This window comes from Bos taurus, chromosome 3, assembly GCF_002263795.3.
Source record: "Bos taurus isolate L1 Dominette 01449 registration number 42190680 breed Hereford chromosome 3, ARS-UCD2.0, whole genome shotgun sequence".
In the NCBI taxonomy this organism is placed as follows: domain Eukaryota; kingdom Metazoa; phylum Chordata; class Mammalia; order Artiodactyla; family Bovidae; genus Bos; species Bos taurus.
This window is the reverse complement of record NC_037330.1, coordinates 71,912,529-71,938,688: the sequence shown is the minus strand read 5'-3', so window position 1 is coordinate 71,938,688 and position 26,160 is coordinate 71,912,529. Positions and strand designations below refer to the sequence as shown.

At 35.9% G+C, this 26,160-nt stretch overlaps 1 long non-coding RNA gene across 1 annotated transcript; it reads right to left on the bottom strand.

Annotated features, from left to right (window-relative positions):
- Positions 1-17,860: 17,860 nt before the first annotated feature.
- LOC112445884 (uncharacterized) lies at positions 17,861-19,342 on the bottom strand. Its single transcript, XR_003033888.1, has 2 exons — positions 19,251-19,342; positions 17,861-18,232 (listed from the first exon to the last, which is right to left on the bottom strand). It is a non-coding gene; the product is annotated as an uncharacterized lncRNA (long non-coding RNA).
- Positions 19,343-26,160: the final 6,818 nt, after the last annotated feature.

Sequence of the window (26,160 nt, the reverse complement as noted above, 5' to 3'; positions counted from 1 at the left end):
GTCTGCGAGTTGGTGGTGGACAGGGAGACCTGGTGTGCTGCCGTTCATGGGGTCGCAAACAGTCATCCATGACTGAGCGACTGAACTCAACAGACATATATCCCACTTGATAGTGGAGTTAATCCTTCTAATATACTGTTGAGTTGGTTTGCTAGTATTTTGTTGAAAAGTTTGCCTCCATATTTATCAGGGATATTGTCATGTGGTTTTCTTGTAGTATTCTCTGGCTTTGATATTAGAGTAACATTGACCTCTAAGATGAGTTTTGGATTTTTCTATGCTCTCCAATTTTTAGAAGAGTTGAGAAGACTCATATGAATTCTCTTTCAAATATTTGGGAGAACTCACCAGTGAGATCACCAGGTGACAGACTTTTCCTTGCTGGAGTTTTTGACTACTGATTCAGTCTCTTTAGGATTCTCTGGTGGCTCAGAATGGTAAAGGATCTGCCAGCAATACACATTCATTACTGATTGGTTTAGATTTTTTATTTCTTAAGGGTTCAGTCTTGGTTGATTGTATGTTTCTACGAACGTATCCATTTCTTTGAGGTGATGTTGGCATGTAATTCTTCAGTCTCATGAGCTATTGTATTTCTGTGGCATCGATTGTAATGTTTTCTCTTTCCTGATTTTGAGTTTTTTTTTAATAATTAGCATGGCTATATATTTTTCAAATTCATATATCATTTATGAAAACATGTCTAAATTTTGTTGGCCTTTTAAATTATTTTTCTTGTCTCTATTTCATGTATTTCTACTCATGAAGTAGAGTAATAACAGTCCTCTAGACTTTACACTGTTTCGGTATTGAGTTAGCTGATATGCATCTTTTCCCTGTCTGTATAAACTTTAGATGTCGTTCATCAATATCTGAAAGAACTGACATCTTGACAATACTGAGTCTTCCTATTCAAGAATATAACATATTTCTCCATTTATTTAGTTCTTGGTATGTTTCATCAGAGTTTTATAGTTTTCCTCACAAAAATAGTGCCAATATTTTGATTTTTACCTAAGTATTTCACTTCTAAGGGTGCTAAGGTAAATAGTATTGTGCTTTTAATTTCAAATACATTTTTTTTATTATTGATCTGTAAGAAATCCATTAACATTTGGGTATTAACCATACATTTTGCAACCATTATAACCCCATCTTTGCCAGTTTACTCTTTATTCTTTAGGCTCCTCTACAAACATCTGAAAATAAAGACCATTTTATTTCTTCCTTCCCAATCAATGCACCTTTTATTTTTCTAGTCTTATTCTAATTACTGCTTTAAAATTTGATTTCCACCACTGCAGCAATGATAGATCCACATACCACAGAAATGAGAATGATATGCTTTGCATTAGAGTTTGCATCTTTAGTTTCAATTCCTCAACACAATTTTGATATTAGTCCTATTCAATTCAGTCCCTCAGTCATGTCCAACTCCTTGCAACTTCATGGACTGCAGCATGCCAGGCTTCCCTGTCCATCACCAATTCCTAGAGCTTGCTCAAACTCATGTCCATCAAGTCGGTGATGCCATCCAACCATCTTGTCCTCTGCCATCCCCTTCTCCTCCTGCCTTCAATCCTTTCCAGAATCAGAGTCTTTTCTAATGAGTCAGTACTTCCCATCAGGTGGCCAAAGTACTGGAGTTTCAGCTTCAAAATCATTCCTTCCAATGAATATTCAGGACTGATCCTCTAAGATTGACTGGTTTGATCTTCTCACAGTCCAAGGGACTCTCAAAGGTCTTCTCCAATACCACAATTCAAAAGCATCAATTCTTTGCTGTTCAGCTTTCTTTATGGCTCAACTTTCACAGTCATACATGTCTACTGGAAAGACCATAGCTTTGACTAAACAGATCTTTGTCAACAAAGTAATATCTCTGCTTTTTAACATTCTGTCCAGGTTGGTCACAGCTTTTCTTCCAAGGAGCAAGTGTCTTTTAATTTCTTGGCTATGGTCACCATCTGTAGTGATTTTGGAGCCCCCCCCCCAAAAAAAAAATAAAGTCTGTCACTGTTTCCACTGTTTCCCCATCTATTTGCCATGAAGTGATGGGACCGGATGCCATGACCTTTGGTTTTTGAACATTGAGTTTTAAGCCAACTTTTTCACTCTCCTCTTTCACCTTCATGAAGAGGTTTTTACGTTTCTCTTAGCTTTCTGCCATAATGTGGTGCCTTCTGCATATTTGAGGTTATTGATATTTCTCCTAGCAATTGTAATTCTAGCTTGTGCTTCATCCAGCCCAGCATTTTGCATGATGTTCTCTGCATATATGTTAAATAAGCATGGTGACAATGTACAGCCTTGATGTACTCCTTTCCCAGTTTGAAACCAGGTTCATTGTTCTGTTTCTGGTTTTAACGGTTGCTTCTTGACCCGCATACAGTTTCCTCAGGATGCAGGTCAGGTGGTCTGTTATTCCCACTGCTTTAAGTATTTTCCACAGTTTGCTGTGATCCCCACAGTCAGAGGCTTTAGTGTAATCAATAAAGAAGAAGTAGATGTTTTTATTGAATTCTCTTGCAGTTTTTATGATCCAACAGATGTTGGCAATTTGATCTCTGGTTCCTCTTCCTTTTCTAAATCCAGTTTGAACATCTAGAAGTTCTTGGTTCACCTACTGTGGAAACCTAGCTTGGAGAATTTTGAGAATTACTTTGCTAGCGTGTGAGATGAATGCAATTGAGTGGTAGTTTGAACATACTTTGTCATTGCCTTTCTTTAGGATTGTAATGAAAACTAATCTTTTCCAGTCCTGTGGCCACTGCTGAGTTTTCCAAAACTGCTGGCATATTGAAGGCAGCACGTTCATAGCATTATCTTTTAGAATTTGAAATAACTGAGCTGAAATTCCATCACCTCCACTAGTTTTGTTCATTGTGATGCTTCCTAAGGCCCACTTGACTTCACATTCCAGGATGTCTTGTTCTAGGTGAATGATCACACCATGGTGGTTATCTGAGTCATTGAGATCTTTTTTGTATAGCTCTTCTATGTATTTTTGCCACTTCTTCTTAATATCTTCTGTTTCTGCTAGGTCCATACCATTTCTGTCCTTTATTGTGCCCATCTTTGCATGAAATGTTCCCTTGGTATCTCTAATTTTCTAGAAGAAATCTTAGTTTTTCTCATTCTATTGTTCTCCTCTACTTCTTTGCTTTGATTGCTTAGGAAGGCTTTTTTTTTTTTTAATCTCTTCTTGCTATTCTTTGGAACTCTGAGTTAGATGGATATATCTTTCTTTTTCTCCTTTGCCTTTGGCTTCTTTTGTTTTCTCAGCTATCTGTAAGGGCTCCTCAGATAACCATTTTGCCTTCTTGCATTTCATTTCCTTGGGGATGGTTTTGATCACTATCTCTTGTACAATGTTATGCAGCTCCATCCATAGTCCTGCAGGCACTCTGCATATCAGATCTAATCCCTTGGATCTTTTTGTCACTTTCACTGTATAATCAGATAAATATGATATTAGGTATTTAATTTCACTAAGTCTTCTGATTTAATTTCCAATACATTTTTTGGAAATGTGTATAATGAAGAGAAATTACTACTTTCCAAATTCTTTTTTCTTTTTGATGATTGTTACACCATACAATTCCATTTAATTACCTCAGTTTTTCAAAATTGAACTTGTTGGTGTTTGTTTACATTAATCATCTAACAATGAAATAATCTTAGCACTTTTAATTGATTTTCTATCATTGTCCTGAGATAGGGTACACGTTATCCTTTCTTTTGACACTTTTTCTTCATAATATGGGTCATGCATGTTGTAGCTTTTTTTGTTAAGAACCATAAACCTAGTGAGTTGAGATTGCATCAATCAGTTCCATGAACCCGCTGCCATTTCTTTCATTATTTAAGAATGTTTGAAGCAAACAAAACACATGTGGCTTAACCTTGGTCTACCAGATTTCCTGCTGCTGCTGCTGCTAAGTCACTTCAGTCATGTCCGACTCTGTGCGACTCCATAGACGGCAGCCCATCAGGCTCCCCTGTCCCTGGGATTCTCCAGGCAAGAGCACTGGAGTGGGTTGCCATTTCCTTCTCCAATGCAGGAAAGGGAAAAGTGAAAGTGAAGTCGCTCAGTAGTGTCTGACTCTTAGTGACCCCATGGACTACAGCCTACCAGGCTCCTCCATCCATGGGATTTTCCAGGCAAGAGTACTGGAGTGGGATGCCATTGCCTTCTCCGACCAGATTTCCTAGTTTGGTGAAAATTTGATCTTACCAATAAATGAGCTATGTTTGGCTAATTTCATGAATTTGCTTTCGATAACTAAAATTATACCATTTTTTCAAATATCAGCTAAAGGTTTATGTTTCCCAGTATTCAGACACAGTTCTATTAACTACAGTTATTGATTCCTAAATCAACTATGTCCCTGTATTGGTTTGTTGTGGTTTTCCATCTATAAATATAGCCTAGTTAATTTTTATCCATTTTTTTATATCAGTGGTTATGGCAGGACACCACTCTCGGAAATTGTGCACTTGATGTTAGTATAGGCAACTTAATCTTTGGTTTTTAAATTTGGAAATAGTAAAATTATATCCATATATTTTATGAGTTTAGCAATTTGAGTTAAGAGATCATTATTATGTTATGATTAACAGCTCTTATACTTTAAAAAAAAGTATCTAATTTAATATCACTTAATGATCCACTAAATATATTCAAGGGTTCATTAGAATCATTTAAATGTTCTCAAAAAACATAAATTTAAAGTATATACAGCTGAAGATGGTTCAACACAGTTCATAAGGCATAAAATGTGTCATGAGCTGATACTCAGCTGCTTGCTTTACTTACTAGGGAAACCTGAAGACTTGTATTCTTCTTCTTATTGAGCTGTAAGGGTGTAACAAGCTTTCTTCCAAAACTTTTCAAGGGAATATAAACTATCCACACCTTTTATAGTATAGACTGAACTTAAATCCACTAGCTGTGAAAAATGTTGGAGAAGACCTTCATACTGAATTATTTCCTCTAAATTTCTTTTACTAGTTCAGATAATGATAATAATAATCTTAAATGTGAATCAAATTCTTATGATTTCCCTTTACAAAACATCTCAGATATATCACTATTGCCTTAGTTAATGTATCACTCTAGAAGTGAAACATTAAGTTGCATGCAAAACCTTTGCTTTCTAGGTTGAACTCACTCAGGGACAGGTATATTCTCAATTTGACCCTGGAGGTATTTCTAATGAAGAGATACTTGTTTATTTGCTATTTCCTAGAAGAAGAGAAAATGAATTTACTTAAAGAAGAGAATATTACTAACATCAATTTAGAGAGCTTAAAATGTATGCCTTAATAAAACCTATGAAATGCCATATGGCCTCACCCCTAAAATTATGATAATAAAAATGCTAACAATGTTTCTATTCCATATGCTTCAAATGCCTCAACTTCCCTATATTCAAGAAATAAGTCGGTAAATTTATCTCATCTTTTGGCCAGGGGCATTGTGAGAAATTAATTTCAAAATTATTTTTCCTCATTATATAAAAATTGCTAGGACAATAGTCATAAAAATTATGACAGTCTTCCAGACAGGCAGCATTTTGGAAATTTGTACTCTTTTAGGTATTAGATGATTACTCATGTCAAAACTTTTTTTCAATTTCCTTTGATGAGCTTGAAAAGCATCATGAATACAATGAATTACTTGTGCCTTCTATTTAAAAATGACTTTGAATCTTCTAATACAAGTTTCTTAGTCACAATAGACTTGTTTCTACTTGCAGCACATATAGTAATCTTGACTACAGATTCCTGTAGGTTCTAGGATACCCTGCTGAGCCTCACATGACCGACATTATAACAGAACCGCTTGCAACCCACTGCTTATTTACTACATATTCTCAACTCAAGATTATTCATCTCTTTCCCCCAGATATTAGGGGTTATTTAGCTCCTGTGACTTTTAAAAATCTTCTGAACAACGTCATTTTGGATTTTCAGGTCAGGATGGTAACCGGCCAGTTAATGCTTTCCCCAGACTTCCACTGAAAATGCAGAGAGAAGGAAAATTAGTAGAAATAGCAATTCAGAAAATTGGTTAAATTCTCTCAGTCCTTAAGAGAGTTTCTAATGACCAAAAGATGCTGATATGAAATGTCAGAACAATGCAGGAAATCAGTAAATTAGAACTAGAAATTATACCTAGTGTGTTCTCTGTGTCAGAGGTATGGATTATTTGCTGACCTAAGGGGAGATAGCCAGGCCTCATATCACATTGGATCTGCTCTCTGAGGTAGGAAAGCAATGAAAAAGCCTTCATTTTCCTATTCCCCTCATTGGTGTTTCTTTTTGTCTGCCTCACTTATCAAATAAATTTCTCAGCAGTGTTCCTGGAAGGAGCAGGGGGAAATCAGTAGTGCACTATGTCCTGGGATGTGAAATCAGCAATACAAAATGGGTGGAACAAGAGCCTTATGGGGGTACAGTTTTATTTGATTGTTTTCAGGCAAGAAAAGAGTTCCAGACTGCTGCAAACTGTGTAAAAAATCCCCTTCTCAGAAACTGAAGATCAGGGATGGTGAGCAGGCGGAGCCATGGTAGATGAATGACTGCCAGATACTGCAAGTGTGACTTAGATTTAAATCAATAAACAAACAAAATATCAATGACATAAGTGATGCTTTTAGCAGGCACTCAGCTGATGCTTCCCTGTATGTGCTCCATGTACCACCTATATCAGCCTTACTTTGGAAGCTTGTTAAATGTATAAATCCCCCAGCCTTCCCTTTAGCCACATTTGTCAGCTATGTTGTAATATAACAGTCCCACAACTTCAGGTACTTGCAACAACCTTCTGTTTATGGCTCAGAACTGCTGGTGATTTGAAGTACATGCTTTCATGTTTTCTCATTCTTGGACTTACCCTGGAAGAACAGTTGCTTCCTGGCACATATTGTTCTCCTGACAGAGATGAACATCAAGAGATGGATTGGACCTGGATAATTTTGTTTGGAATGCATGTTTGGATGTGGTATGTGTTACATAAACTTATATTATTTTGCCCAAAGTTACAAATAGGAAGTACTCTAAACCATGTAGCAGTAGGTGAGGATACATACTTCCTCTTTACAAGGAAGGAAGGAAACAGTTGTGAAAAATTCTACATGATCTCAGAAAATAATTTTTGAGTAGGTAGAGTGGGGCCCATAAATTACATTTTAGCAGTCCTCGCATATTATACTGATATATGTTTAATTTGAGAATCACTGAACCATGTAAATAGTGACAAGCTTTGTGTCATTTCTTGTATGAAAAGAAAAATATATTTTGGCAAAAATATTTAGGATACATTTTAAAAATACCTTTCTGAGTTTCAATATTATAGCATTAAACACTCTAAACTTGGGTAAATGGTGATAAAAATACAAGATGCTGAAATCAGTGGAAAGCAAATTATGAAACAAGCGGAAGTTAAATGGGACTTGAAGAGATAATATTCAACATCAAGAATTTAATATGGATTAGAAACGCTGGTGAATGTAACTGGCAATGCAGAGTATCAAATCTGCAATACTGAGACCTGTCTTGAGAAATCATTCTCAAATATAGAGGAAAGTATAAATAAGATGAAATGGACAGAAGATTAACTTCCAAAATATACAAGCAGCCCATGAAGCTCAATATCAGCAAAACAACCCAATCAACAGTTGGGCAGAAGAGGTGAACAAATATTGCTCCAAAGAAGACATACAGACAGCTAATAAACACATGAAACGATGCTCAACATTGTTCATTATTAGAGAAATGCAAATCAAAACTACAGTGACTTATCACTTCACACCAGTCAGAATGGCCATCATCAAAAATTTACAAACAATAAACTTGGAGAGGTTGTGGAGACAATGGAACCCTCCTGCATTGTTGGTGAGAATATACATTGATACAACTACTATTGAGAAGAGTATGCAGATTCCTTAAAAAGCTAAGAATACAACTACTGTATGACTGAACAATCCCAGCTACCAGAGAAACCCAGCAATTCCACTACTGGGCATATATCCTGAGGAAACCATAGTTGAAAAAGACACATGTACCACAGTGTTCATTGCAACACTATTTACAATAGCTAGGACACAGAAGCAACCTAGATATCCATCAACAGATGAATAGATAAAGAAATTGTGCTGCATATTTAGAATGAAATATCACTAGGCCATACAATAAGAATACATTGGAATCAGTTCTAATGAGGTGAATGAAACTAGAGCCTATTATACAGAGTAAAGTAATTCAGAAAGAGAAAATCAAATATTGTATATGAATGCATATATATATGGAATCTAGAAAAATGATACTGATGAGCTTATTTGCAAGGTAGCAATGGAAACACTTGCACTTTGGGACTTCCCTAGTGGCTCAGATGGTAAAGCCTCTGGCTACAATGCGGGAGACCTGAGTTTGATCCCTGGGTTGGGAATTTCCCCTGGAGAAGGAAATGACAACCCACTCCAGTACTCTTGCTTGGAAAATCTCATGGATGGAGGAGCCTGGTAGGCTACAGTTCACAGGGTCTCAAAGAGTCAGACATGACTGAGCAACTTCACTTCACTTCAGTAGAAACACAGACATAAAGAACAGACGCAGTGGGTGAACACAGCAGGGGAAAGAGAGGGTGGGATGAATTGACAGACATGAGATGAATTGACAGACACAGAGAACAGACACAGTGGGGGACACAGTGGGGAAAAGAGAGGGTGGGATGAATTGATAGAATAGCAGTGAAACATATATATTATCATATGTAAAATAGATTGCCAGTGGGGAATTTGCTGTATGATACAGGGAGCTCAAATCTGATGCTCTGTGTCTACCTAGAGAGGTAGGATGGAATGGGAGGTGGGAGGGAGATTGAAAAAGGAGGGTAACATATACATGCTCATGGCTGATTTATATTGATGTATGGCAGAAACCAACATAATACTGTTAAACAATTATCCTCTTATTAAAAATAAACACATTAAAAAAGAAATGGAAACTGCATAAGATAATACATAGAAAACGGGAACTTAATACTCTGATCACTTATATCACCAATACAAAAAGAAAATACAATATAGGTATTTTCAATATTGCCTTGTCAATAACAGTGAAAAAAAGGGGGAAAACTTTCTGTACAAAAAAATAATAAATTAGCTTGCACATTGAAATAGCACAAGTGTCAAGTTGTTGAAATGTATGTATATAGAATACTTGAATTTTAAGAAAACATTTTCAAATGTCCAGTAAATAGAAAAGAGTTTCCTTTAAAGATTTATTTTATTGGTATGGGCTCAGATTTCTGCTGTACAACATTAAGCCAATGAAGCAATATTTGAAGATATTTGAAAGAAAATGTACCATCAAATTTCTATATCAAATCAATTTACCTTTCTCATCTAAAGACAATAAAATAATATTCCCATATCTTTGAAACTCAGGAAATATACCACCTATAATTTTTTGAGTGTTTTCTAAATATACTAGAAATAGTTTTTCTAAAAATTATATGATGAAAAATAATAATTATCTTTATATAAATACAACAAAATATAATAACAAATATATGCCATTTTGGAGAGAGGTGACAAGAAATAAAAGAAAACTAAATTCCTCATTTTATGACAATATAATATTGGATGCAACTCAAAGGCCCAGCAATGTATAAATGAAAAATAAAATTAAATACATTAAGATGATACAAACTTCTAAAGCACAGCTTTGAAAACTACTCAACACATGATAATTTTCCTCATTTCCTTACTAAAGTAATATATATTAAACATGGAATTAAAAGGTGTTTTGTATATCATTTTGCTACAGATTCATGAAGTAAAATACAGCACAATAGAGCCATGACATACATTGTACTGGATCTTGGTCTCTAACAACACTCTCTAATAAGAAGAAAACCAAAGACTCTTTGGGGAAGTGACTGTATCCCTGACTAGGACAGAAAATATACAAGGTAAGTTGGAGTATCTCGCAGTGACAGACATTAAGTCCTAAAAAACAAAACAAAAGCAAATATATACACACACACATAAAACAATAGAGTATGAGAAAGCAAGATCAAACCAGTCAATTGTAAAATAAATCAGTCCTGAATATTCATTGGAAGGACTGATGCTGAAGCTGAAGCTCCAATACTTTGGCCACCTGATGCAAAGAACAGACTCATTGGAAAAGACCCTGATGCTGGGAAAGATTGAAGGTGAGAGGACAAAGGGACGCAGAGGATGAGATGGCATCACTGACTTGATGGATATGAGTTTGAGTTGGTGACAGACAGGGAAGCCTGGCGTGCTACAGTCCATGGGGTCACAAAGGGTCAGAGACGACTGAGTGACTGAACTTACTGACAGATGAGAAAGAGACATAGGAGCTAAATAAAGACCTCCAATACCAAGAGCAGAAGCGATTTAAGCAACAAGCTACACTCTGGTAAGTATAGAACCAGAGTTAGTCATGTAGTATAAATAAATCAGTGAATAAATAAATGAAGGAGGAAATATAAATCCCCTGCATAGAAAAACTTAACTTTATGTAGATAATCCACTTTCAAGGAGGTTGGACTTGACTTTCCAATATATTCACATAGTGACTTTCTTCCAAAGTATGGTAGGAAAAGGAGAAATCAAAGAGTAGTAACACGACCTCAGCCAGATGATCAAGGTCAATATTAGCTTGATAAGTTACACTGAAAATATGTACTCTTGATATGAGAGCTTCCTTGGTGGCTCAGTGATATAGAATCTGCTTGCAATGTAGGAGACACAGGTTCAATCCCTAGGTTGGGAAGATCTCCTTAAGTAGGAAATATTAATCCATTCCAGTATTCTGCCTGGAAAATTATATGGACAGAAGAACCTGGCTGGCTACAGTCCATAGGGTCATGAAGAGTTAGACATGACAGCACACACACCAACACCACTCTTGATATGATGTAATGAAAATGACATTTTACCTCTGGTCTTTCCCCTAAAACCCACAACCGCTAATAGAAAACATCAGACAGATCTCAGGTTGGAAATAGTTTATGATATATCCTACCCATACTCTTCAAAACTTTCAAGATCACAAAAAATAAGGAAAATCTAAGACATTATCACAGACTGTAGGAAACCAAAAAGACACAATGACTAAATTAACATGGTGTCCTCAAGTTGATCATGGAATAGAAAAGAGACCTTAGGAAATAACTTAGGAAATACAAATAAAGCATTGGCCTCAGTCAATATATTAATATCTGTTAATTAATTTTAAGAAATACATCATGCTAATGTAACATTAATATGTTTAATAATAAAGAAAATGGGGTCTGGATATTATGGAAACTGAACTACTTTCACAATTTTCTCTAAAGCTAAACCTTTCTAAAATGTAGTTTACTTTTAGAAAGATTTTAAGAATTTTTACTGACTTCCGGATCATGGTGCTATTAGAATTTAATTTGTATTCATCTATGAGGGAACTTTGCCAAACTTAATTTTAAAAATATGTGATGATGTGATCACTCACCTAGAGCAAGACTTCCTGGAATTCGAAGTCAAGTGGGCCTTTTGAAGCATCACTATGGACAAAGAAGGTGAAGATGATGGAATTCCAGTTGAGCTATTTCAAATCCTAAAAGTGCTGCACTCAATATGCCAGCAAATTTGGAAAACTCAGCAGTGGCCACAGGACTGGAAAAGGTCAGTGTTCATTCCAATCCCAAAGAAAGACAATGCCAAAAAAAAACTCAAACTACCGCACGATTGCACTCATCTCACACGGTAGTAAAGTAATGCTAAAAAATCTTCAAGCCAGGCTTCAACAATACGTGAACCATGAATTTCCAGATGTTCAAGCTGGTTTTAGAAAAGGCAGAGAAACCAGAGATCAAACTGCCAATATCTCCATTTTTATGCATTTTATACATTTTATCTGCCAACATCTGCAGATATGCAGATGACAACATCAAATTGTCATCTGTGTATCTGAGGTTATTGATATTTCTCCCAGCAATCTTGATTCCAGCTTGTGCTTCATCCAGTCCAGCATTTCTCATGATGTACTGTGCATATAAATTAAATAAGCAGGGTGACAATATACCGCCTTGACGTACTCCTTTTCCTGTTTGGTACCAGTCTGTTGTTCCATGTCCAGTTCTAACTGTTGCTTCCTGATCTGTATACAGATTTCTCAAGAGGCAGGTCAGATGGTCTAGTATTCCCCTCTCTTTCAGAATTTTCCACAGTTTATTATGATCCACACAGTCAAAGGCTTTGGCATAGTCAATAAAGCAGAAATAGATGTTTTTCTGGAACTCTCTTGCTTTTTTGATGATCCAGTGGATGTTGACAATTTGATCTCTGGTTCCTCTGCCTTTTCTAAAATCAGCTTGAACATCTGGAAGTTCATGGTTCACGTATTGTTGAAGCCTGGCTTGAAGATTTTTGAGCACTACTTTACTAGTGTGTGAGACGAGTGCAATTGTGCACTGGTTTGAGCATTCTTTGGCATTGCCTTTCTTTGGGATTGGAGTGAAAACTGACCTTTTCTAGTCCTGTGGCCACTGCTGAGTTTTCCAAATTTGCTGGCATATTGAGTGCAGCACTTTGTCAGCATCATCTTTTATAATTTGAAATAGCTCAATTGGAATTCCATCACCTCCACTAGCTTTTTTCGTAGTGATGCTGCTAAGGCCCACTTGACTTCACATTCCAGGATGTCTGGCTCTAGGTGAGTGATCACACCCTCATGATTATTTGGGTCATAAAGATCTTTTCTGTATAGTTTTTCTGTGTCTTCTTGCCACTTCTTAATATCTTCTGCTTCTGTTAGGAAGTCCCTTCAGAAATGCTATAATGTTTCTGAAATGCTGTAACATTATAGAGTCACCTCAGAAATGCTATAGCAATTATTATTTGACACCATGCCCTTGACTTTATCTCTGGTCAACAAAGGCATTGAGCATATGAATCACTTCTTTGAAGTTCTGAAGAAAAACTATTGTATTTACCACTTATATGAAAGGTCTTTATTATTTTTACAAAGACTTGTTTTTCCATATATCTTTATTAGAGTTCAGAGATAAGAAAATATTATATCTCCCTTTGTAAATTAAAGTGAAGTAAAGTGAAGTTGTTCAGTCATGTCCAACTCTTTGGAGAACCCACAGAGTGTAGCCTACCAGGCTCTTCCATCCATGTGATTTTCTAGGCAAGAGTACTAGAGTGGGTTGCCATTTCCTTCTCCAGGGAGTCTTCCAGACCTGGTGATCGAACCTGGCTCTCCTGCATTGTAGGCAGACACTTTACCATCTGAGCCACAAGGGAAGTTTAATTTATAGTTCTTTCAGTTTCTCTTCTAGACTTGGCTTCCAGAAAACATTGAACCTAGTTTTGCTCTCAAATATAAAAACCTTTCCTTAGCCTAGGTTTTCTAGCACATTTATTTGCTTCCTAATATTTGTTGTTTTCTTATTTGTTCATATTTTTAAACCTAAATATAAAAATGACCTTTTTTTCTTAGAAACTGTCATCAGTTCAGTTCAGTTGCTCAGTCGTGTTTGACTCTTTGCAACCCCATGAATCACAGCATGCCAGGCCTCCCTGTCCATCACCAACTCCTGGAGTTCACTTAAACTCATGTCCATCGAGTCGGTGATGCCATCCAGCCATCGCATCCTCTGTCATCCCCTTCTCCTCCTGCCCCCAATCCCTCCCAGCATCAGGGTCTTTTCCAATGAATCAACTTTTTGCATGAGGTGGCCAAAGTACTGGAGTTTCAGCTTCAGCATCAGTCCTTCTAATGAACACCCAGGACAGATCTCCTTTAGGATGGACTGGTTGGATCTCCTTTCAGTCCAAGGGACTCTCAAGGGTCTTCTCCAACACCACAGTTCAAAAGCATCAATTCTTCGGTACTCAGCTTTCTTCACAGTCCAACTCTCACATCCATACACGACCACTGGAAAAACCATAGCCTTGACTAGACTGACCTTTGTTGGCAAAGTACTATGTCTGCTTTTCAATATACTATCTATGTTGGTCATAACTTTCCTTCCAAGGAGTAAGCGACTTTTAATTTCATGGCTGCAGTCACCATCTGCAGTGATTTTGGGGCCCAGAAAAATAACGTCTGACACTGTTTCCACTGTTTCCCCATCTATTTGCCATGAAGTGATGGGACCAGATGCCATGATCTTAGTTTTTTGAATGTTGAGCTTTAAGCCAACTTTTTCACTCTCCTCTTTCACTTTCATCAAGAGGCTTTTGAGTTCCTCTTCACTTTCTTCCATAAGGGTGGTGTCATCCACATATATGAGGTGATTGATATTTCTCCCGGCAATCTTGATTCCAGCTTGTGCTTCTTCCAGTCCAGCGTTTCTCATGATGTACTCTGCATATAAATTAAATAAGCAGGGTGACAATATACAGCCTTGACGTACTCCTTTTCCTATTTGGAACCAGTCTGTTGTTCCATGTCCAGTTCTAACTGTTGCTTCCTGACCTGCATACAGGTTTCTCAAGAGGCAGGTCAGGTGGTCAGGTATTCCCATCTCTTGAAGAATTTTCCACAGTTTATTGTGATCCACACAGTCAAAGGCTTTGGCATAGTCAATAAAGCAGTAATAGATGTTTTTCTGGAACTCTCTTGCTTTTTAGATGAAAATTGGCATAGTGTGTGTGTAAAATAAGTTAGTATGCTACTAACTTATCTACGATATTATACTATTAAGATGTATAAGTTATAGCTTCTCTAATTATATTATGTACAAAGTATTATTTAGCTATTTCATAGAGCACTCTATTTTCTACTGACATCTACACCTTTTTTCTTCAACACTGCATGTGTATCTACCATGTGGAGTAGCTGTATACTCATCCTGAATAACACCTTCTTATAAAATAAGCCAAATTTCTAATGTCAGAATTAGTGTTATTGGAAAATGAAATAAGCCTAATGAGTTTTAAAGAGAATAATCTATTTGTAAGTTAAATATTCTCTCTATAAAACTCTGAAACTCTAAAATATCTAAATGATAAACTTTCAACTGTTGGTTAAAAAAAAATTCTTAAAGTAAAAGAACACAATAATTGTATTAATTGATTATAGAGATCATGATACCATGCTTTTCTCACCTCACCTTTTTTCTTTTTCCAAAGTTTCTCCTTTTAATGAAATGATATGAGAAAAATCCCCAAATCTCAGGGATTATCACAAACATTTTTACTCTTAAATGATCATAGGAATCTTAAAGCAACTCTGGTAACTGGCTTTTTACTTCACTGGAACCTTATACAAAGATGTGTTTGGTACAATTTCTGTCTCCTGTTGGTACTGCCATATCCTGCTGAAGCAATAGGTACTCAACCAAATTCCATGGCTTCACAATCTAAATTACTGTTTCTTCTCTATGTTTGGACAATTTAACCTGTATTTACCATGGTCAAATAACCACATCAATGTTTCTAACAAAGAAATTTCCAACTAAAAATGTACACAAAATACATTTTTATGTTATTGTCCTGTCGCTAAGTCATGTGCGACTTTTTGCAACCCCACGGCCTGCAGCATGCCAAGCTTCTCAGTCCTCTTCTATTTTCTGGAGCTGTCTAAAACTCATGTTCATTGAGTTGGTGATGCTATCCAACCATCTCATTCTCTGCCACCCCCTTCCCCTTTCACCTTCAATCTTTCCCAAACTCAGGGTCTTTTCCGATGAGTTAACTCTTCCAATCAGGTGGCCAAAATATTGGAGATTCAGTTTCAGTATCAGTCCTTCCTATGAATATTAAGAGTTGATTTCCTGGTTTGATCTCCTTGCAGTCCAAGGGACTCTCAAGAGTCTTCTGCAGCACCACAATTCAAAGCATCAGTTCCTCAGTCCTCAGACTTCTTTATAGACCAGTTCTCACATCCATACATGACTACCAAAAAAACCAAAGGTTTGACTATATTGGCAAGGTAGTAATGTCTCTGCTTTTTAATATGCTTTCTAGGTTTGTCTGAGCCACCAGGGAAGCCACTAGGTTTGTGACGGGCTTCCCCAGTAACTCAGAGGTGAAAAATCTGCCTGCCAATGCGGGAGCCACAAGAGAGGTGGGTTCAACCCCAGTTTCAGGAAGATTCCTTGCAGGAGAACATAGCCACCCACTCCAGTATTCTTGCCTGGAGAATCCCATGGACAGAGGAGCCTGGTGGGCTACAATCCATAGGGTCACAAAGAATCAGACACAACTGAAGCTATTTAGCATGCATGCATGAAGGTTTGTCATAGCTTTCCTTCAAGGAGCAAATGTCTTCTAATTTCATGGCTGCAGTTGCTGTTCATGGTGATTTTGGAGCACAAGAATATGAAATCTATCACTGTTTCCACTTTTCCCCGGTCTACTTGTCATGAGGTGATGGGACTAGATGCTATGACCTTAGCTTTTTGAATGTTGAGTTTCAAGCCAGCTTTTTCTTTTTTTTTTTAATCCAAAAATTAATTTATTGAATACTTGGTATTAGTCTCTATATTTTTCTGCATCTCTACACATTTAAATTTTTTTTTTCTGATTTCTTTTCTTTTTTTTAAATTTTATTTTATTTTTAAACTTTACAATATTGTATTGGTTTTGCCAAATATCGAAATGAATCCACCACAGGTATACATGTGTTCCCCATCCTGAACCCTCCTCCCTCCTCCCTCCCCATACCAACCCTCTGGGTCGTCCCAGTGCACCAGCCCCAAGCATCCAGTATCATGCATCAAACCTGGACTGGTGACTCGTTCCATATATGATATTTTACGTATTTCAATGCTATTCTCCTAAATCATCCCACCCTCTCCCTCTCCCAGAGAGTCCGAAAGACTGTTCTATACATCAGTGTCTCTTTTGCTGTCTCGTATACAGGGTTATTGTTACCATCTTTCTAAATTCCATATATATGCGTTAGTATACTGAATTGGTGTTTTTCTTTCTGGCTTACTTCACTCTGTATAATAGGCTCCAGTTTCATCCACCTCATTAGAACTGATTCAAATGTATTCTTTTTAATGGCTTACGTACATATCAAGCCAGCTTTTTCACTCTCCTTTTCCACCTGCATCAAGAGACACTTTAGTTCTGCTTCACTTTCTGCTGTTAAGAGTGGTACCATCTGCATATCAGGGGTTGTTAATACTTCTCCCTGCAATCTTGATTCCAGCTTCTAATTCATCTAGCCCAGCGTCTTGCTTGATGTACTCTGCATATAAGTTAAATAAGCAGGTGAAATAGGGCTTCCCTGGTGGCTTAGTTATAAAGAATCTACCTGACAGTGTTGGAAATTTGGGTTTGATCCCTGGGTTGGGAAGATCCCTGGGAGAAGGAAATGGCAACCCACTCCAATGTTCTTGCCTGAAAAATCCCATGGAGAGAGAAACCTGGAGGTCTACAGTCCACGGGGTCACAAAAGAGTCACACAAGACTTAGTGACTCAACAAAAAGAATATTTTTTATACTACTTATACAAAAGTTTAAGGAAATTTGAATATACAGATGTAGACTGATTAACTAATAGGGTCAGAAACATCATGCAAAAAGAGCTCTGTATTTTGATAATCTAAAACAAAAAACAGAGTTTAAATTGCCAAAGGCCCTGGATATGGTATTTACATTTCATGTTTATGTAGACATATGTGGTGAAGACAAAATGAAAAAAAAACCTTGAAGCTATGAAACCCATTTTTTTCAATTGATGTTCAATCAAGCAATCAATCAAAATAAAAGTTACCTTAAAAGTCCCATGTTATTTTGTTAACTACTCATCCTGTTACCAAGCTTAGGTTTGGCTGCTCTCTGTTCAAAAGCCAATGCTTGAGAGACAAATGTTGGTGTGAAAAGAAAGCTTGCTTTATTCAGGAAGCCAACAACCTAGGGAGAAGTTGTACTCATGTCCAAAAACAACTCCCAGTTGCTGATCAGGGAGCAAGAGCTTTCCAAAGGAGGATTTTCAGGGTTGTATGTGTGGGAAGAGGGGGTTATATGCAAAGCAGCACAGTCAGCTCTGAAAATCATTTTGAAATTGACCATGTGATAGTCTGATCAGCATCATCTTGATTGTTTTAATACAGTTATTTTGCAGTTCCAGGATCAGTTTATTCCCATTTCCTTGAGACAAGTTCCAAAATTGTCATGGAGCAACTTATGTCATGGCTACAGTCCTGTAGTTAACTTTCTTCTGCCTGGTGGGGTTTCAATACCTGCAAAACAACTCAAAGAATATGACTCAGAATATTATCTATTGTCCTTGAGGAAGAACTAAAGGCCCTTGACTTTGGTTAAGAGCTAACTATTATTATTTTGCCTTGTTTGAGTTCTTTCTTTTGTTTCTGCATTTTCTCACTTCTATGATTAAGTTTTTCTACAGAGAAGAGATAGGCTGAGGACATGAGGGATCTATTCTGGGAAGGCCCCATAGGGTCCTGCTCCATTACAATCCAACCAAGTTATCTTTAATCTTTCTTAGTTCCTTTACTTCTGTTAATATATTAAGTTTTTAGTACCTAGTCTAGAGTTGCTTTTCTTTTCTGAATATATATTTGGGTGACTAAATCCAGCTCTTTATGATTAATTATCTTTTAACTCCCAAACAATTTCCAAACCTAAACTTCTAACTATAAATCCTTTCTTACTTTCTAGATAGGTATATCTTGTTATTGTCTTGTTTTATTTTCTCTATCTATTATCTATCTAATACTGATGTTTTCAATTAGCACCGAGTTCCTTATTTTTACTCTATCCATAGTTGTTCCTTTCCTAGGCTTCCATATATGAGTGAACTACCCACTTTTCAAGAAAAAAAAAATCATTGATTTATCTTTAATTCACCCACCAAGTCCAATGAATTGGAAAATTCTAACTCCACAATTTCTCTTAAATGACCAACTTCTTTCCATTGCACTTTTGTTGCATGATTCCCACATTGACATCTTCAATAATCTTTTACCTAATAGCCCTGTGTCTAGCTTTGCCAAACCCATATCTGTCATTCATCAATAGCCAGTGATTTTAAAAAATCAGAATGAGAGAATTTCCTCACCCTTTCTTGTAAGATATGCCTTCTGTCTTTATCTTTGTCTTCATCAATGTCTTTATCTTGTACCCCAGGCTTCTACACTTCACCTCTATTGCCTATCTTTGGACCCTTCAGAATTTCAAATTCATGCGTCTCTTGAATGCTCACCCTGAAATGTTTCTTATAATGTTAACATTATTTACCATCTTGTGTTATTCAGCACTCTCTCCTCAAATATTGTCTCAGTGAAACTCTCACATACCATCAGTTCTGAAGTATCCATTTAGTTATGCATTATGACATCACCCAACTATAATAGCTGCATAGCATTCTTATTACCTTTATTTACTCATTATCTGTACCTTTATTTTAAAATATAGTTTCCATGAGAGCAAAGATTTCTTTACTTTTTACTGAATTCCCAGTGTCTAGAAGAATGCTTAGCACATATAGCTGACATTCAATAATTATGAGTTGAGTGAATAGATAAATAAATGGATGAGTAGAAGCTATTTGGATATTTACATACTTTGCTTACTTTTATTACTTATTTCTCTTAGGATGAAAATTTTACCCACCAATCCCACTTTGGATTCCTTCACATAATCATCATCATCCAAAAATGTAGGTATTTCAAAGACCATTGTACATATTTTATAATGTGAATAATATTCCTTGAAAACTTGGAGACACTGTAGATATATATATATATATATATATAATACTGTTATTTAATTATTATTATACTGTGACCTCAAAGAGTGTGATTTTTTTACATGTCTTTAATTGTCTTTATGTAATATGTGGTACCAATACCATAAGATACATAGTTAATATTTTATAACCATATTACTAACTTTTAAAACCTGTAAGATTAAAATGGTTTAAATATTTTCTACTTTCATATATGCTATTAAAGAAACGTGGCAATTATTGTCATATTGTTAATTTTCTTCAAGGATGACTTTGGAACTTGAACATTTTAACTGAAGAAAACAGTTGAACTTTGGTTTGCAGTGTTCACTGGGATTTGAGAGGTCCTAATCATTATCCTCTTTTTTTTTTCTGATAATTACCAGTTTGAGACAAGAACAGAAAATAGAGATGATACAACATGCATTCTCAGTTTTATTACTTTACACATCTAAGTACCAATTTCTTCATTTACCATATGAAAAGATCAGCAATTATCAGAAAATGAAGGTTATGAACAAAACCCGTTCTGTAGAAATCAGTTTCCCCACAAGTAATATGGAAATAATATTATTAATTACCTCCTGAGATTACTTTGAGAATTAAATGAGTTCAATCATGTATAACACTTAGATTCTGAAAAAATAAAGAAAAACAAGTCATGGTCTCTGTCTTAGTTTAGTAATGGAGATGGATATTGATTTATTTAAAGAGATTTTGAGATGGTCATTCAAAATTGACAGGTATAGAAATCATATCAAATAGGTAGTGATTAATTTCATCTAAGCTTCTCAGAAACCAAGGAAGCAGTCTGACCAAATTCTAACGTAGAAAAACTTAAAAACAACCTGTTTTTAAATTTGACATAGATAATTTAGGACAAATTTAAAAATACAACATTTATATATTTGGATAATAAACTTTTCAATGTAGTTGCCCAACTATTGGACACCCTCAACACATTAATATATAAAAACATATTAAATAAACATAACTGATCTACCTTAACTGAATAATTGGTGGCTAATCACTTTACAATACTTTTGCCATACATTGACATGAATCAGTCATGGGTGTACATGAATAATATTGATACATAAAATTTCCTCCTGTACCTTGAATTCAGATAGTTGTCTAAAAATGCTACTTTTGACTACCTCTGCCTGGTTAGAAACATAACAATGTACCGTGTTATCGTCTTTGGACATGATCCAGCATAGAAAGAATCCATTCATATGACCTACTCTTTCCTTTCAATTTTCCTACTGCTCACTGTGCTCTCATCCTTACTTCTGCTCTATTCTCATTCACTATCTTATTTTGTCACATTAAGCATTATAGAGAGTAGACAAAGGCAAAGTTGGAAGCTTTCCAGGTTAGTATCAGCCATTTAAAGTTGAGACAGATTTAGTTTGTTCTTCAAAGGGACAGGTGCAAAGACAGATATTCACATGGAGACCTCAGAACTCTTTTCAGAGGGTCACTACAATACTGCCAGCTTTAGTGTTAAAAAAAAAAGGAGAAATATGTATAATGCAAAAAGATTTTCAACAGCTCCTTAGAGAATATCCTATTTTGAAGGCAAACATTCTCCATCCCAGCAATGATTTAAAATCTCCTATGGAACTTATAATAAATACATATTCAAAGACTGAATTGAATACTATAAATCAGTATATCTCAAAAGGAGCTTGGACTTCTGTATTTTTAGAAAATTCAATAAGTTCAGAGACACTCTGAGAATGAGGATCTCTGAAAGCAGTCTTTGGGCTAGATTATTAAGGAAAAAGTATGGTATTTGCATGTGGACTTCCTAGGTGGCTCAGAGGTAAAGCATACACCTGAAAATGCAAGACAGACAGGTTCCATTCCTGGGTTGGGAAGATCCCCTGTAGAAGGAAATGGTAATCCTCTCCAGTATTCGTGCCTGGGAAACCCCATGAACAGAGGAGCCTGGAGGGCTACAGTCCATGTGATGGCAAAGAGTCGACATGACTGACGGAGCACATATGCATGATATTTGCAAAATATTACTTACATTATAAAGAAGAAACCTCAGTAACTTAGAGATTTGTGCTAATACAAGATCAATGAAAGAGATATTTATGTTTTCTAGGACAAAGTTTATTCACTCATAGATAGAATTAACAGGTTAATATTTTATAATGTCACATTAAGTCAAATACTTAAATCAGCATGGCTGTATATTAGCATTATCTATCTTAGTATTTACTGAAGAAAGACAAAATTTCTAAGATATATATATATATACACACATATGTATATGTATATATGTATGTCTATACATATGTGTGTGTATATATATATATGTCTGAGAGTAAGAAACCTGAGTTCAAGTAGCCTTCTATTCTAACCTCCTGTACAATTACAGATAAATCACTTTAAAAATAATCATCATAATCATCAGTTACTTCACTCCGGTTTATGGTCTTTGATATCACCTACTCAAGTACACTTTCTCTACACTCCAATTAGGTGAGGTCACTGAATAATTACTGTAATCAACTTACCTCATCTACAAATCTATAAATTAACAGATGGAGGCAGAGCAAGCAAGGTACTCAGTGTCAGTACAGAAACAATAAATGGAGAGCTACATGTAGATGTAGAAACTCAGATAAACAGCTTTAGTAGAACATTAAATGTGAGAGGGAGGGTAGCATATCAATATTTCTGAGCATGGAGAAAGGAATAACTACCTCATCCAGGGTCATGATGGACATTTAATGACTACTTCCTAAAGAAGGTGGTACTTGAGGTCAGACATTGGGGTTACTCAAGAATGTAGGAAGGATATTCTTGAAATTGTCAGGTAGAAAAATTCTGGGCCATTTTGATGTACATTAGTATATTTATCTGAGAACTTTCTGTGTAAAATAAAATAGTGGAAAAGAAATTAAGGTCAAATAATTACAGTTTCAAAATGGCAGCTCTTTTGAGTTTATATTAATACTTGAAGTACCAAGAAGTTACTGAAAATCTTTAAGCAGTTAAGTCACAAACTATAGCTCTGGTAGTATTATGAATGGTAGTATTATGAACAGTGAAATTATTCTGGTTTCCATCATGGTATGCTAAGTTGTTTTAGTCATGTCCAACTCTTTGTGACCCTATGGTCTATAGCCAGCCAGGGTCCACTGTCCATGGGAATTTTCAGACAAGAATACTGGAATGGGCTGCCATGCTCTCCTCCAAGGGATCTTCATGAACCAGGGGTCAAACCTGCATCTCTTGTATTCTTGCACTGGCAGGTGGGTTCTTTGCTACTAGTGCCATCTGGAACTCTTATTAAATATTGGGAGACTGAACTGTCCTCATTATTAATGGCTTATAATTCCAGGTACTAATCATAATTATCTTTCTAATTCTGCTAAACCTATAACATCTATAATGTATGCAGTCTTTGGCTCTGAAACCCATATGCCTGGAAAATGTTAGGACTGTAAGCCTTCCCTGTGGTCCTGTGAAGATTTTAAGCCACACATTATGGGTAGAAATGAAATTAAGAAATTAACATTTCTGAAAGGCTATTGTTCTAGAACAGTAAAAATTCAGGGAATACTGGTAGTTTTATAGCTTTATGGTTTTTTGACCATGTGATAAGGAAGGAGAATATTTCTTATTAGAGACCTAAGAAACAGCATGCAACATATAGGCTCAATTTTTACTTTAGAGTAGAAAATAGCATCATTTGAGAATCCTCAAGTTTTCTTTTCTCCATCTCACCAGTTGCTTTCCAAACAGCTTTACATATATTTCAAAGCAGAATTTATGTATTCTTGTTTCCATCCAATCCCTTTGTTTTTTGATTTTTTTTTCTGTAATGTTCCTTTCCCCCTCCTTCTTTCATTTCACCAGTTCTAACTCTGAAAAAACATGTAACTATGGCTTATCAGATGGGTTATAGAGATAGTACTAAAAACCATATAAATTGTATGCAAAGTCCAGCCCTAACAAGAATGATATAAATTTACAAAGAGACACCAGTGTTAGACTATTTCAAATAAGTATCTGAATATATGGCTACAACCTGTCTGGGGAGGCTAATATACTAGTTGTATCATGAATAAGTCACAAGTTTGAGATAAAGAATACTAAGAAATACCCTCTTAGGTTCCTGAAACTTGTATATTTCAGTCAATCTTGTAATTAATAATCATAATTCTCCAATCAGTTAAGAACTGTGGAAGCTGTTGGTGCTACTTAATAAGAATTTCTGGTTTACTGTTATTCAAAAATGCTTCCTACAACTTTCTCTTTGACTGGAACTATATGACCAGTTTGGGCCAAAGAATTGTGGATGGAAATATTCAAGTAATGTTTGGTCAGAGTATTTGAATGTGAGTATAAGACCCTCCAGAGATATTTTTTTCCTTCTGTCACTTCAACTGGCGATATTTCTGATAGTGGCTACTTCATTAATTGATTCTTAAAGTCAAATCATTGCAGAAAACTTAGCTTCTCTGTGACAAATACCTTGCCTAAATACAAATACCTTGTACTTCATTAAGTACAAATATAACTATATACAAAAGACCCAAAGACAATAGTAGATGAAAATTCACCAGATGGTATCATCGGTAATTGTTAGGTTGGAAAATTGTAGGGTTGTTTTCCTCTTATTGTTGCAGTTCTTAATTTTCCAAATTTTATTTAATGATTATAACATCCTTCCTATTAGAAAAATGTAATTAAAAAAATATGTTGTTCTTTTAATCATCTTGGCACTGCAGTGACTTGCTGAATTAGAATTATGTAGTAGACATCTATTTTATATTGTGTGCTCTTTGCATATTTATTCAGTAACTGTCCTTTATCTACTTTAAATCATTTTGTGCAACAATCAAGCATAATATTTTTCTATGAAAATAGGCAATTTATATAGTCCGACTATCCAAAGAAATAGAACAAATAAAATGCATGTGTATGTATGTAGAAAGAGAGAGAGATTTATTTTAAGGAATATTTTTAATTTTTTAACATTATTTAATATTTAATGTTAATATTTAACATTATTTTAAAGAACGTATTTCACATGATTATGAAGGCTGGCAAGTCCAAATCTGCAGGGTAAGCCGGCAGTCTGGAAACCAAAGAAGGAGCCAGGGTTAAACAGTTCAAGCCTGAAGGCTATCTACTGGCAGAATTACTTTTGCTCAAGGGAGCAAAAGTCTTTGTTCTATTAAGACTTCAGCTTATTGAATAAAGCCCGCTCACATTATGGAGGGCACTCTGCTTTATTCAAAGTCCACTGATTTAAGAATTAATCTCATCTGAAAAGAAAAAAACACCCTCACAAAATATCCATAATAATGTTTGACCAAATATTTGGGTACTATGGCCCAGGCAAATTTACATATAAAATTAACTACCACCATTAACTGTCGTTATCAGACCACAACTCCTTTATCCCCTCGTAAATTATATGTCCCAGGAGTACATATAACTGAAGTACAACTTTGAGAACTAGTGTGAATACCAAGATCTTTTCAGAATTTCTCCTTGTGAATTCCTAAGTTTTAAAACTTGTAAAATCTAAGATTAATCTTTCCCACCCTCCTCAAAATGAAGTCAATCCACCAAGGTCTATAAATACGGAAAGAGAAAGTTTCCTGATAATATTGTTTCAGCTGATAGATCTAACTGTAATTTAAGCCACTGAACTATTATGACTGTTTATGACGTAGTGTAAACAGGTCATTCTGACAAATATTATATAAACCAAAATCCCTTTTTTGCATATACTTGTTAAAGTTGGATTTCTGTCACTTACAATCATGCATGCGTGCTAAGTTGCTTCAGTTATGTATGACTCTGCGACCTATGGATTACAGCCTGCCAGATTCCTCTGTCTATGGGGATTCTCCAGATAAGAATGCTGGAGTGGGTTGCCATGCCCTCTTCCAAGGGATCTTCCCAACCCAGGGATCAAACCTGCATCTTATGTCTCCAGCATTGGCAGGAAGGTTCTTTACCACTAGTGCCATTTGGGAAGCCCCACTTATCATCAAAGAGTCTTAAATATAGCACTGATTTAATCTAGCTATTTCTGCCTTAATAAAGTCATGGCAGAGCTATCAGTCAGAAATTTGGGGTAATATTTTGTCTGTGAGGTGTTAGTCCCTCAGTCAAGTCTGATTCTTTGTGACTCCATGGACTGTAGCCCACCAGGTTTCTTCGTCCATGGAATTCTTCAGAAAGGAACACTGGAGTGGGTAGAAATTTCCTTCTCTAGAGGATCTTCCCATTCGATCCCAGAGATCGAATGTGGGTCTCCTGTATTGCAGGCAGATTCTTTACCATCTGAGTCACCAGGTAAGATAAAATCTCAGACACTGTTGTTACTGCATGTCTCATGCCTACATTTATTAGTAAAATATTCTCATTGAATGCCTACAA